This window comes from Rhinoraja longicauda, chromosome 14 (assembly GCF_053455715.1).
Source record: "Rhinoraja longicauda isolate Sanriku21f chromosome 14, sRhiLon1.1, whole genome shotgun sequence".
Taxonomy (NCBI): Eukaryota; Metazoa; Chordata; class Chondrichthyes; order Rajiformes; family Arhynchobatidae; genus Rhinoraja; species Rhinoraja longicauda.
In genome coordinates this window covers 22,242,453-22,255,081 of record NC_135966.1, presented here as the reverse complement: position 1 = coordinate 22,255,081, position 12,629 = coordinate 22,242,453, and the positions used below count along the sequence as shown (strand labels likewise).

The 12,629-nt window shown below is 41.5% G+C and overlaps 1 protein-coding gene across 9 annotated transcripts in view; it reads right to left on the bottom strand.

The window, feature by feature from the left end:
* Nucleotides 1-12,629, bottom strand: part of htr4 (5-hydroxytryptamine receptor 4) — a 211,707-nt gene that overhangs the window by 155,350 nt on the left and 43,728 nt on the right. The window lies entirely within an intron of this gene.

Genomic DNA, 12,629 nt, shown 5'->3' with positions numbered 1-12,629 from the left:
TGAATGCATTCTACAGCTCGACTACTGAGGTTGGGGTGGGGCGATCTTGGATTTGGAGAGGATGCCATGGAGGTTCAACAAATTCAACAGAAGCCCATGGAACAACTGTAGAGCAACTCCGCTCACTTATCGGAGTGGACATGCAATATTGTAACAAGAAAGATTGAGAGGGTTGTTGCGATGACATATTATGTGACTATTTTGATTAGGTCCAGTGTGAATCCAATGGTTTTGGAAGTTATGCAACACATGCAGATTGAAGACTGATTTTTGAGATTTTTATGATTCTCCATCGTCTCAATAGATTGACAGGGTCAAATGTTTTTGTAAGGCCGAAAAGGGTTGATGTTTCTCCCTGACTTTTCATGGCATCATGAAGTGAGGACCACGTTCACTCTATGTCTCGTTGGATAGAATACTCACTGTGAGCTCTTTAATCTCTGGGAAGACTTCTATGCCACAGAAGGCTGTTGAGGCCAAGTCAATGGATATTTTTAATGCGGAGATTATATCTCATTCTTCTGGTTTAAAAAAAAATATTCACCATGGTTCATAAATTGCTCTTCTTGAACAACCCCTCATACCAACCATTAATTTTATAAATCTATTTCACACAACTCAAAGCCAACATGCTCTTCTTCAAATATGGAAACAAATTTTGAGCAGCGCTCCAAATGTGTTGTTGTCACATTTTTGTAAGTCCTGCACAATGATCTTTTCATATTACACCACTCACCTTATTATGACAGATTCCTCCATTTCAGAACATTTCCTACATTAACATCTCCAAAAATGCTATTTTTCCCCTTTTCCTACCAAAGTTTGCACCTTCAGATTTTCCATTCTGCTCACTTCCTGACTGTTCATTTCACTTTTGACACAGGCTCACTTTCCCATCTACCTTCATTTCAGGAGCAAACTTTGATTAAATACACATTTCTTTTCAACTAAATCATAAATGTAAATTATTAAGACTGATCCCTGTGTCACTTCTAGCTTGAAAAGGAGCTGTTTATACCTATTCTTTGTTTTAAATCCTGTAATCATTTATTCCCAGGTATTATGGGAGTTAGTTAGTGCCATAACGTTCCCTGCCCCTGTCTCAGCCACTTTTGTTAATTTTGCAATGCCACAATAGATGAAGTAGTACACTTCAAAATATATTTATTTGGTTATGGTCTCTGTAATCGACCTGAGGCAGTCTTTCTCCACCTCCGAATTTTTAAAATTAATTCCCAATTTACAATAAATTTACATTTTTCTTCAACTTTTTTTCCTTTTAAAATGCAAATTAAGAGGATGACTTCCTTTTGTACCAACTTTTATGAAGCTGAGTTGAAACCAGATTTAATTATTAAGTAACTATTAGAGGAATTGAATAAAATAAAAAACATTTTGAATACGTGCATACAAATGTTGGCATCATGGTTTATTGTTAATTTAATAAATTGGATAATGTGTTCGTGTGCTTCTTGAAATGCAATACATCACTTTCATTTGCAGGTAAGCTAAAACTCAATTTTTTTTTAAACAACTAAATATCTCAACAAATTATCACCAAGAAGTTTTTCTCTGGACAGTTTGCATGATTCTAATTCTGAACGTTGAATTTGCAGCTTTTACTTTTTGTCAGCTTTACAGTCCATTAAGCTGATGGTATGGAAAGCAGAAAAGACATGTGAGAGTGTGTGGTGCAATAGGCCATCGAGGCAAAGAGTAGGAGGGTGTAGAATCCTGCTGAGGTGCACGGCTGATCCTTTCACTCCAGCCACAGAAGAGCCTGTATTAAGTATTCATTCTGTCACTGCATGACCGTAGTTCAGAACGAGCCCCTGCAAGGCTGTGAGAGCTTGAACTGTGAATGTCTCCCGAGATCTAAATCTGTGGAAGCCAAGTATTTTGATTTTCTTTTTAGATCAAAAGCAAAAAAAGATGAAGCGTTTAACTTCTACTGGGTCGATTTTCTTCATGGATTAATAGTTGCACTATAAAGTTTGGTCCAGGTTTCTCAGGTTACTGAATTCACACTTTAAATTGAAATGGGAGAGTGAAGAGTGGACTTGCATTTTATAGACAATTACAACCTACAGGGTACCTCAAAGTGCTCCACAGTCAGTGGTGTTCCTTGTAGTGTAGGAATGCAGAGAATAATTTGACAAAAGCAAAATGAAAATGGTCTTTTAATTTGTTTTATTCAAATTGGTCAAGGATTGAAAAAAGGCACAAAGTGCTGGAGTAACCCAGCAGGTCAGGCAGCATCACTGGAGAACATGGATAGGTGATGATTCGCTTTGGAATCCTTCAACAGACATTAAAATATTGATCTGGGCACCAGGAATTCTCCAAAATAATGCCTTTAGGATAAAATGCATCAGTCGGCAGGTTTGGGCCTCAACAGTAAGTCCGTGAGCAAGAGTTGGGGGAGTCCTTAGAGGTGGCTGCTGGGCTGACTGGAAGACCGATGCTTGATGGGAATAGGGTGCAATGTGAGGAGAGGATGATGGACTAGTGGTGGGGGGGGGGGGGGGGTATTGTGAATGTTGAATTTAGACATCAGATTGAGGATAGGATGGGATCTGGCAGCAGGTCAAGAAAAAAGTGGGTTAGTGCTGGAATCTGGAAGCTTGTGAACCAGGGATGGAACTTGAGTCTACAGAATGCTGTAGAGGCCAAGTCAGTGGATATTTTTAAGGCAGAGGTAGATAGATTCTTGATTAGTACAGGTGTCAGTGGTTATGGGGAGAAGGCAGGAGAATGGGGTTAGGAGGGAGAGATAGATCAGCCATGATTGAATGGCGGAGTAGACTTGATGGGCTGAATGGCCTAATTCTACTCCTATCACTTATGACCTTATGAGTAAGACATGCGTGGGATTGGTCACAGCTTTGCATTTCTTCGCACATGACTTCTGTGTTTACCCCTTGTTCGTTTTGTTGGGCTTCAGCAGAAAGCATACGATATAGCTTATGTTTTTCATTTTTAGTAAGAAAGTTAATTTTAACGATGCAATTTATAGAATCATGGATGCAATGTGGTCTGAGAGCCATCAGAAGTGTTGCACTTTTTCTGATAGGTCAAAGCATGTGGCTTAGCAGGTCTTCACTGTTCTTTTGAGAGGTCACTTCACTGCCTCGATGAGAAGGATTCTCGGAGCTCCTCACTGAATGGATTATTAAGAAGTGAGTTTAGGTGAGTTTAGGTAGTCAGCAACAAGTTCTCATTAATAACCAACAGCCAGTTCCCCTTTAAGTTATGGGTGCACCTTGCACCAATTCACTGTCTGGTTGGGCAGGGGGAGACTGCCAAGATGGGTAATAATTTAACGTAAATATCAGTCATTTTTAATTCCGCTGAGGTGGATTCCCATTGTCAGACTCCATGGCCCAGAACCTAGGTCTCCATTACATTAAAGCAAAACAAGCCACACAATTATAAGAACCCACTTCTTCAAGAGTGTCTCTTCCCATTTGCCGGCTATACTAAAATGGTAGAAAATCATGTAAGTGGTGAACAGGGTTGTTGAGCAGCAATTGGAGTGGTGGTAGTATTGGGGAACGACGGGGGAATTCGGTTGGGTGTGTGTGGTAGCGTAGGGGTGAGGAGGAGTGAATAGATTGGGAATGGGTACATGTCCACCACCAATTTTCCGGCAACTGGTGGTCTGGCACCTCCTTCAAACCGGACAAAATTACATTGTGGTGGGTATTTGGATCACACTGCCAGGGGTGGAAGCAGATATGATAATAGTATTTAAGAGACTTTTAGATAGCCACATGGATTTACAGGGAATGGGGTGATAGGACTAGCATGTTCCTGTGCTGTGATGTTTTATATTCTCTGTTTGGAGGGTTATAGGTAAAATGCAGGTAAATAGGACTAGCATAGATGGGCAACTTGGTCGGCATGGACGATTTGGGCTGAAGGGCCTGCTTCCATGCTGGATGACGCTATTCCTGTGTCACAGAATCATATGGAATGTGTTTCTGACACAGCATAGTACATTAATCCTTGCCCAAATAAACGTGGCAAAGCATAAGCTGTGTGTATGTGAGAATCTAGTTTGGTACTCGGCCAGTATTTGACTATGGTCAAGTATCGCAGAGCCATCAATACGAAGATTAGCTTTTTAAAAAAAAAGTGAATGTCTCTATTGCCATAGCAACCTTGCATACCAGGACCAAACAGGCTTTTTTTTGCATTAATTTTGCAAAAAATGTAAATGTGAGAATCATGCTGTATGATATTAGGCTCACAGTTGCAAAAGGTATCTCCACCTAGGTGAAGGGTTTTCAGAGTGGTTTCACGATTGTTATCTTCTAATTTTAACCTTACCTAATATGGTTGCATCGTTTGCACTGTGTTAAAGGTCACTTGCACTCTGCTCATTTTCAGCGTTCGAAGCAATCAGAAGATCTATCTCGTGCCATCACACTAACGCTTGTGCCCGTCACACAGTGGGCTGAGAAATTTTCCTGAGTAGGTCAATGGGGAATGACTAGGTTTCTGATAGGTGGAAGCTTAAATAGTAGATCATCACTCCAGGTTTACTACCTGCACACAGCTCCCACAAGTGAGGGCAATTCCTTCCCCTCACAAAGATCTCAAGGTTTTCCCATCCACCCACCTAGATGGCGGGAAGGAGGTGGTGTTGTGAGAGGGTGGAGAGCATAGGGAGAGAATTCACTAATTTCCTAACCACACTATTTCATGGCTTCAGACACCACGATAATATTTCACGATTGGACATTTCAAAACATGAATACCTTATTAAAATAATGCCATCAAAACCTAATCTGGAACCTGTGGATACTGGAGGTCTGCTGTGTAAATTGCTCTGGATTTGTGAGAGAATTCGAGGCGTCTTCTAGCAGTTCTGTGTTCCAAAATATGGTCTTGTTGACCATCTGCCAGGTTTTTGATTGTTCTGCAGGGATTTTATGTTTTCTGATAAAGATCCAGCTGGGTCAGTCAAGTAATATGAGTCATTGCATGGTGACATGTTGAAATCAAAGTTCAGATATGGTCACGCTAGTGAGGGTGGGAACAGGGAGATAGGGGATCTGAATGTGTGGCTGAGGAGTTGGTGCAGGGGGCAGGGATTTAGATTTCTAGATCACTGGGATCTCTTCTGGGGTAGGGGTGACCTGTACAAAAGAGACAGGTTGCACCTTAATTGGAGGGGGTGGGGGGAGCGACATTCTGGCAGGCAGGTTTGGTAGTGCTACACGGGTCGATTTAAACTAAACAGTGGGGTAGGGGGGGAGGGGGGCAGTTCCAATATGCAGGAGAACCGACTGGAGGACAGGCCATGCTAGATTGGGTATTGTGTAATGAGGAAGGATTAGTTAGCGGTCTTGTTGTGCAAAGCCCCTTGGGCAACTTTGACCATAATATGGTGGAATTCTGCATTAGGATGGAGAGTGACACAGTTAATTCAGAGACTAGGGTCCTGAAAAAGAAAGGAGACTTTGAAGGTATGAGACGGGAATTGGCTAGGATAGACTGGCAAATTATACTTAAAGGGTTGATGGTGGAGATGCAATGGGAAAGATTTAAAGACCACATGGATGAACTCCAAAAATTGTTCATCCCTGTCTGGCGAAAAAATAAAACGGGGAAGGCGGCTCAACTGTGGCTAATGAGGGAAATCAAGGATAGTGTTAAATCCAAGGAAAAATCATATAAATTGGCCAGAGGAAGCAACAAACCAGAGGACTGGGAGAAATTTAGAACTCAACAGAGGAGACTCAGGTTCGATCCTGACTACGGGTGCTGCACTGCAAGGAGTTTGTACGTTCTCCCCGTGACCTGCGTGGGTTTTCTCCGAGATCTTCGGTTTCCTCCCACACTCCAAAGACGTACAGGTATGTAGGTTAATTGGCTGGGTAAATGTAAAAATTGTCCCTAGTGGGTGTAGGATAGTGTTAATGTGTGGGGATCACTGGGCGGCACGGACTTGGAGGGCCGAAAAGGCCTGTTTCCGGCTGTATATATATGATATGATAGGAGGACAAAGGGGTTAATTATGAGGGGGGAAAAGAGCATTAAAGGCTGGTGAGACTGCACCTGGAGTATTGTGTACAACTTTGGTTTCCTAATTTGAAGAAGGACATTATTGCTATTGAGGGAGTGCAGCGTAGGTTTTATCTGGTTAATTCCAGGGATGGCGGGACTGACATATAATGGAAGAATGGGTCGATTGGGCTTGTATTCATTGGAATTTCGAATGATAAGAGGGGATCTTATAGAATCATATAAAATTCTTAAAGGATTGAACAGGCTAAATGCAAGAAAAATGTTCCCGATGTTGGGAGAGTCCAGAACCAGGGGTCACAGTTTAAGAATAAGGGGTAGGCCATTTAGGACTGAGATGAGGAAAAACTTCTTCACCCAGAGAGTTGTGAATCTGTGGAATTCTCTGCCACAGAAGGCAGTGGAGGCCAATTCACTAGATGTTTTCAAGAGAGAGTTAGATTTAGCTCTTAGGGCTAAATGAATCAAAGGATATGGGGAAAAAGCAGGAACGGGGTACTGATTTTAGATGATCAGCCATGATCATATTGAATGACGATGCTGGCTCGAAGGGCCGAATGGCCTACTCCTGCACCTATTTTTCTATGTTTCTATTAATACCAGTCGGATCAGAGTAAGATGACAGTAGCGGAGAGAAAATAAACTCATTTATAAGTCACTCAGTTGGTGTATTGATCTCTGCCTACCTTTTAAACTGGTGTTCAATTAGTTTAAGGTTTTAAAGTTTTACCTGTTTAACTGAGTAAATGGAAATGATCATTCTATCCTTGAGGATTCAGAGGGTGGCTTTTGCCACTACGTTCAACAATTATCTCTGTTGTCTCAACACTCATGTCAATTATCAACATTAATCTAATTGTCACACTATGTAAGCTGCGCCACATGGAAATTAATTACCGATAGCAGTATTTAGAGAATTGTTTCTTGTTTTAGAGAATTGTTTCTCATGGCAAGACAGCCAGATTTATAGATTGCTCTCTTGTTAACTCAGAATTGGTAAACATACAACAGAATGTCATGATCAACCTCCAAAAATGACCAGAAAAAATGACCACTTATTATTTTATTTATACAACTAGATTCCAAAATATGTTCCAAATCTGATGCCAAGTAATTGTCATTCAAAAGTAGTCACATGCATTTGTAGTTATTCAGCAGTAAAATTAAAACTAAGTACAGAATTAGCTTTTAAGCAGAACACAATAAACTTCTACCGTTGCACCATGAAAAGGGTACTGTTGGATTGCATTACAGTTTGAAACATAGAAACATAGAAAAATAGGTGCAGGAGTAGGCCATTTGGCCCTTCGAGCCAGCACCGCCATTCAATATGACTATGGCTGATCATCTAGAATCAGTAAGATAGACATGAAAAGCTGGAGTAACTCTGTGTGACAGGCAGCATCCCTGGAGAGAAGGAATGGGTGACGTTTTGGATCGAGACCAGTCTGAAGAAGGATCTCGACCCGAAATGTCATCCATTCCTTCTCTCCAGAGATGCTGCCTGTCCCGCTGAGTTACTCCAGCTTTTTGTGTCTATCTTCGGTTTAAACCAGTATCTGCAGTACCTTCTTACACATCTAAAATCAGTACCCACGTTCCTGCTTTTTCCCCATATCCTTTGATTCCTTCAGCCCTAAGAGCTAAATATAACTCTCTCTTGAAAATATCCAGTGAATTGGCGTCCACTGCCTTCTGTGGCAGAGAATTCCACAGATTCACAACTCTCTGGGTGAAGAAGTTTCTCTTCATCTCAGTCCTAAATGGCTTACCCCTTATTCTTAAACTGTGATGGTGGGAACAGCTCTGCCGAAGACTGTCAGAAATTGCAAAAAGGTGTAGATATAGCCCAGACTATCACATAGACTAGACTTCATCTACAATTCTGCTGCTTCAGAAAAACAACCAACATAATCAAAGAACCCTGGTCATTCATCCATCTCCCTGCTCTTGTCCGGCAGAAGGTACAGAAGCTTGAAAGCGCGCACCACCAGACTCAGGGATAGCTTCTTCCCTCCGTTATCAGGCTTCTGAACAGTCCTTCTGTACACTAGGGTACTGTTTGATTCACCTCTACCTCATTGAAGACATTCGACATTGTCTAAGAAACGGAAGTGTTACAATGTTGAGAGCTCTATTCCATACTCTGTATCTTTCTCATTGTTCTACCCATTGTACTTGTGATTGGCTTCATTCTATTTATGTTTTTAGTATTATCTGATATGATTGGATAGCATGCAAAACAAAGCTTTTCACTGTACCTCAGTACAAGTGAAATAATAAACTTAACCCTTTGGGGTCAGCTGCAGTTTGTTCCTATAATTCCTGACACCAATACTAAATACACCATGTTTTCAACAAGGGTGCCTTTATAGAAGCAGGAATAGGAGGAGGCTTTCTAATCAACTCAATCCAGCTCTGACATGCAGTATCTAACTGAACTGTCACCTATTTCTGTATATTTGCCTTTTCCTCTTAATCCTTTGGTTAAAAGATTTACAATTGCCCAATGACCTGACATCAGCTGCTATTTGCAGAAGAATCATCCAGACATCCATCATCCTCTGTATGTGTTGATGTTCTAATTATTGCACTTATCCCTAAAGCTAGCATCTCCAACCAAGATGTATGGTTGCTATTTGCTCAACTAGTTCTCCTTAACATTTTGAAAGCTTCAATCATATCAAACCTTGATTTATCCTCTTAATTAAACTTTTGGGTTTGGATAGCATCTTGTTAAATTTTCTCTGCACTTCTTCCAAGGCCAACCACTATTTATTTTCTATGGCGTGGTGTCTGGATGCCCACTCAATACATCACCAGTGGGCCTAAGAAGAGATTTGTATGGCGGTGGGATGAAATTTACCATCCCATTCTTGTCCTCTAGAAATAAAGGTCTGAAATTTATGGGTCTTTGATTATTTTCTGGATATGCCCATGACATCTTAATGTTTTACGTACATGGATTCCTAATACTCTCTTTTGGTCTCTACTGCTGCTAACCTTTGACCATTTGGAATTGCCTAGGAACTGTTGGGCAAACCCCTCAGGCTAAACTGAGAGCACTCTTGGCTCTTGCAAGAGGTAGTTTAAGCAAATGTAAAGCTTTTTATCGGGATGCACGACAGCATGGTTTGGGAACAGCTCCATCCAAGACCACAAGAAATTGTTGAGAATTGCTGTGAATGCAGCCCAGACCAACATGCAAACTATCCACCCTTCCATTGACTCCATCTGTACTTCATGCTGCCACAGCTAGGCCACCAGCATAATCAGGGATGAGTCTCACTCCGGACACTCCCTCTTCTCCCCTCTCCCATCAGGCAAGAGGAACAAATGAGTTAAAATGCACACCTCCAGATTCAGGGACAGTTTCTTCCCCGGCAACTGGACCATCCTATCGCCAACTAGAGAGCGGTCCTGAGATACCATTTACCTCATTTGAGACCCTCGGACTTTACTGAGGTCTTTCTGCTGACTGGATAGCACGCAACAAAAGCTTTTTACTGTACCGAGGTACGCGTGACAATAAACTAAACTAAACTATGTTAAAATGTTCCTAAGATATCTTAATTTTCTATTATCATGGTAAAAATGGAATGTTGTAAAGATGACAAAAAATAGTTTATCTATTAATACAGTATAAGAGAGAGAACAAAGCAAATATTAAAGCTAAGCATCTTCGTCAATTAAGTCTAAAATAATGCTGACCACGAGGAATGTGCTGAAACTTGTTCTATTAAAACTTGTAAGATATGAAAGCCACAGCATTACTTTAGACTGTCATGTTGGAAGCAGAAAGATTGCTTAGGACAGAACGAGTTCATTATATTTACTAGAATTATCCAACCAAATGGAGTGTATTTGAAGCAAGTACGGCCTGAAAATTGAATGAGAGAGAAAAAGTAAAAGATGGGTTGAAACATGCAGCTGGTTGTTAACAAAAGAAGTCATATTAGGGACAGTTGAAGCGTTCGGAAGAAAACTGGGTGACAGTCTGAAGAAGGGTCTCGACCCAAAACATCACCCATTCCTTCTCTCCAGAGATGCTGCCTGACTTTCTGAGTTACTCCAGCATTTTGTGATACCTTTGATTTGTACCAGCATCTGCAGTTATTTTCCCACAACCCTTATTCAAATACATGATCCCAACAGAATTTTAGAGTAAATGTTGAGATGTTTTCATTACTGGGAGGACCTCAGACACAGGGCATGACTACAAAGTAAGAAGTCAATCATTTAAAGCTGAGGTGCGAGGCAGTTTCTTTTTTCAGAGGTTAGTGAATCTCTGAAAAACTCACCCCTCAACCCCCACCGCCGCTGTGTGGAGGACATCAGATCATTAGATGTATTTAAGGTGGAAAAAAACAAGTGTTAGAAAGATTGAGGAATTGAGGGCTATGAGGAAACTGGAGCAGAGGAGCAGTTGAGGCCAGCAGAGATCAGCCATTATCAAATGAAATAGTGGGGCAGGATTGAGAGTCTGAGAGCCTATGTCCTGCTTCTAAATTTATGTTGTAGGTAAGCACAAAATGCTGAAGCAACTCAGCGGGACAGGCGGCATCTCTAGAGAGAAGGAATGGATGACGATTTGGGTCAAGACCCTTCTTCAGACTGCCTGGATATGTCTAAGGTATACTTAAGGTATGTCTACTTTGAAGAAGTTCTCCTCCTCTCTCCGATGAGAGTTCAACCAGTTCTTTCCTACTAAATTTATGTTCTTGTATGAAATGCATTTTTGTAAGGTAGTTCTGGTATTTGAAAGTTAAAGGTAGAACAAATAAAATGTGAGGTGAGGGAGAAAACAAACACCCATAAAGAAGAGAAACTGTAGGCAAAAGACCGCAGCAAAAGACAAAGAAACTCTCTTGCAATCACTTAGAGGGTGAGCCTCTGAGGTTTTAAAGAACAGACAGTGACTGCTCTCTTTGTTAAACAGCTTCTTTTTGCTGGATGCAATGTACCTGATAAATGTGTTGTGCTATTAACCAACATTCCTGTACACTGCATTTTGCTACAGTCATGAGCAAGTCGTCCTAGTCGTGATAAATTACGAGTACAAGTTGGAAAATCGTACACACTTTATATACTGTCATAAAATTGGAAGCAGGCATTTTATAGGCAAACACAAACCTTGTTAACACTAGCTGGGAGAGTTGATCAGAGTTCTGACCCAACTCTCAAAAACACCTCCACCTCCAACGGGATCCCACTACTGGCCACATCTTTCCATCTCCAACCCTTTCTGCTTTCAGCAGAGACTGTTCCCTCCGCAACTCCCTGGTCCACTCGTCCCTTCCCACCCAAACCACCCCCTCCACAGGTACTTTCCCCTGCAACCGCAGGAGATGCAACACCTGTCCCTTTACCTCCGCTCTCGACTCCATCCAAGGACCCAAACAATCTTTCCAGGTGAGGCAGAGGTTCACCTGCACCTCCTCCAACTTCATCTAATGTATCCGCTGTTCCAGATGTTAACTTCTCTACATCGGCGAGACCAAGCGCAGGCTCGGCGATCATTTCGCTGAACACCTCCGCTCAGTCCGCCTTAACCAACCTGATCTCCTGGTGGCTCAGCACTTCAACTCCCCCTCCCACTCCCAGTCTGACCTTTCTGTCCTGGGCTCCTCCATTGTCAGTGAGGAGGAATTGGAGGAATAGCACCTCATATTTCGCTCGGGTGGTTTACACCCCAGCAGTATGAACATTGACTTCTCTAACTTCAGGTAGTCCTTCTTTTCCCCTCTATTCCATCTCCCTTCCGTTCTCCCACTTGTCTTCCTGTCTCCTACTACATCCTATCTTTGTCCCGCCCCCTCCCCTGACATCAGTTTGAAGAAGGGTCTCGACCCGAAACGTCACCCGTTCCTTCTCTCCTGAGATGCTGCCTGACCTGCTGAGTTACTCCAGCATTTTGTGTCTACCTTCGATTTAAACCAGCATCTGCAGTTTTTTTTCCTACCACTCTCAAAGACAATGCCATGATATTCCATTATGGAAATTTTGGCACCAACATTTCCAGCAATATATTCAAAAATCTATGCATTCAATGAAATTTGAAGTTGCAAGAATAAGATATATTGAATTTTACTCACCACAGCTTTATAAACGGTTACCGTAAAAATATATTTGCCATTGCAAATCCACCTTTTACAAATTTTTTCTAAGAATATTTGGATTCTGTCTCCGATTTAATGCAAATATTTATTTCCCTCAAACCTACTAAATATTAACCATTTAGTCTGCAATGTTTCTGCACTTTTCAAACTCTACCTGACTTGAATTTCATGGCATAGAGAAGCTTTTTCAGCTGGATTAAGGTAGATATTCTAGGGATGGGATAACTATGATAATTCTGGTAGGTTTCTAGTTTCAGTTCTACCAGGTCACGAGGGAAGGGAAAAATCATTGGAAAATGCCAGTCCAAAACAAGATGAACCTAACATTTATCCATTTTCCCATTTTCCAAATGTGCTGTGATCAATTTGTTCAACTGTAAATCCTCCTGTGCTTACGAACACTGAATCCAAGGAGTAAATGGTGATCCCACTGCATAGCATGTACTGTATAAGATGTCAGTGATGATAAATATCAGG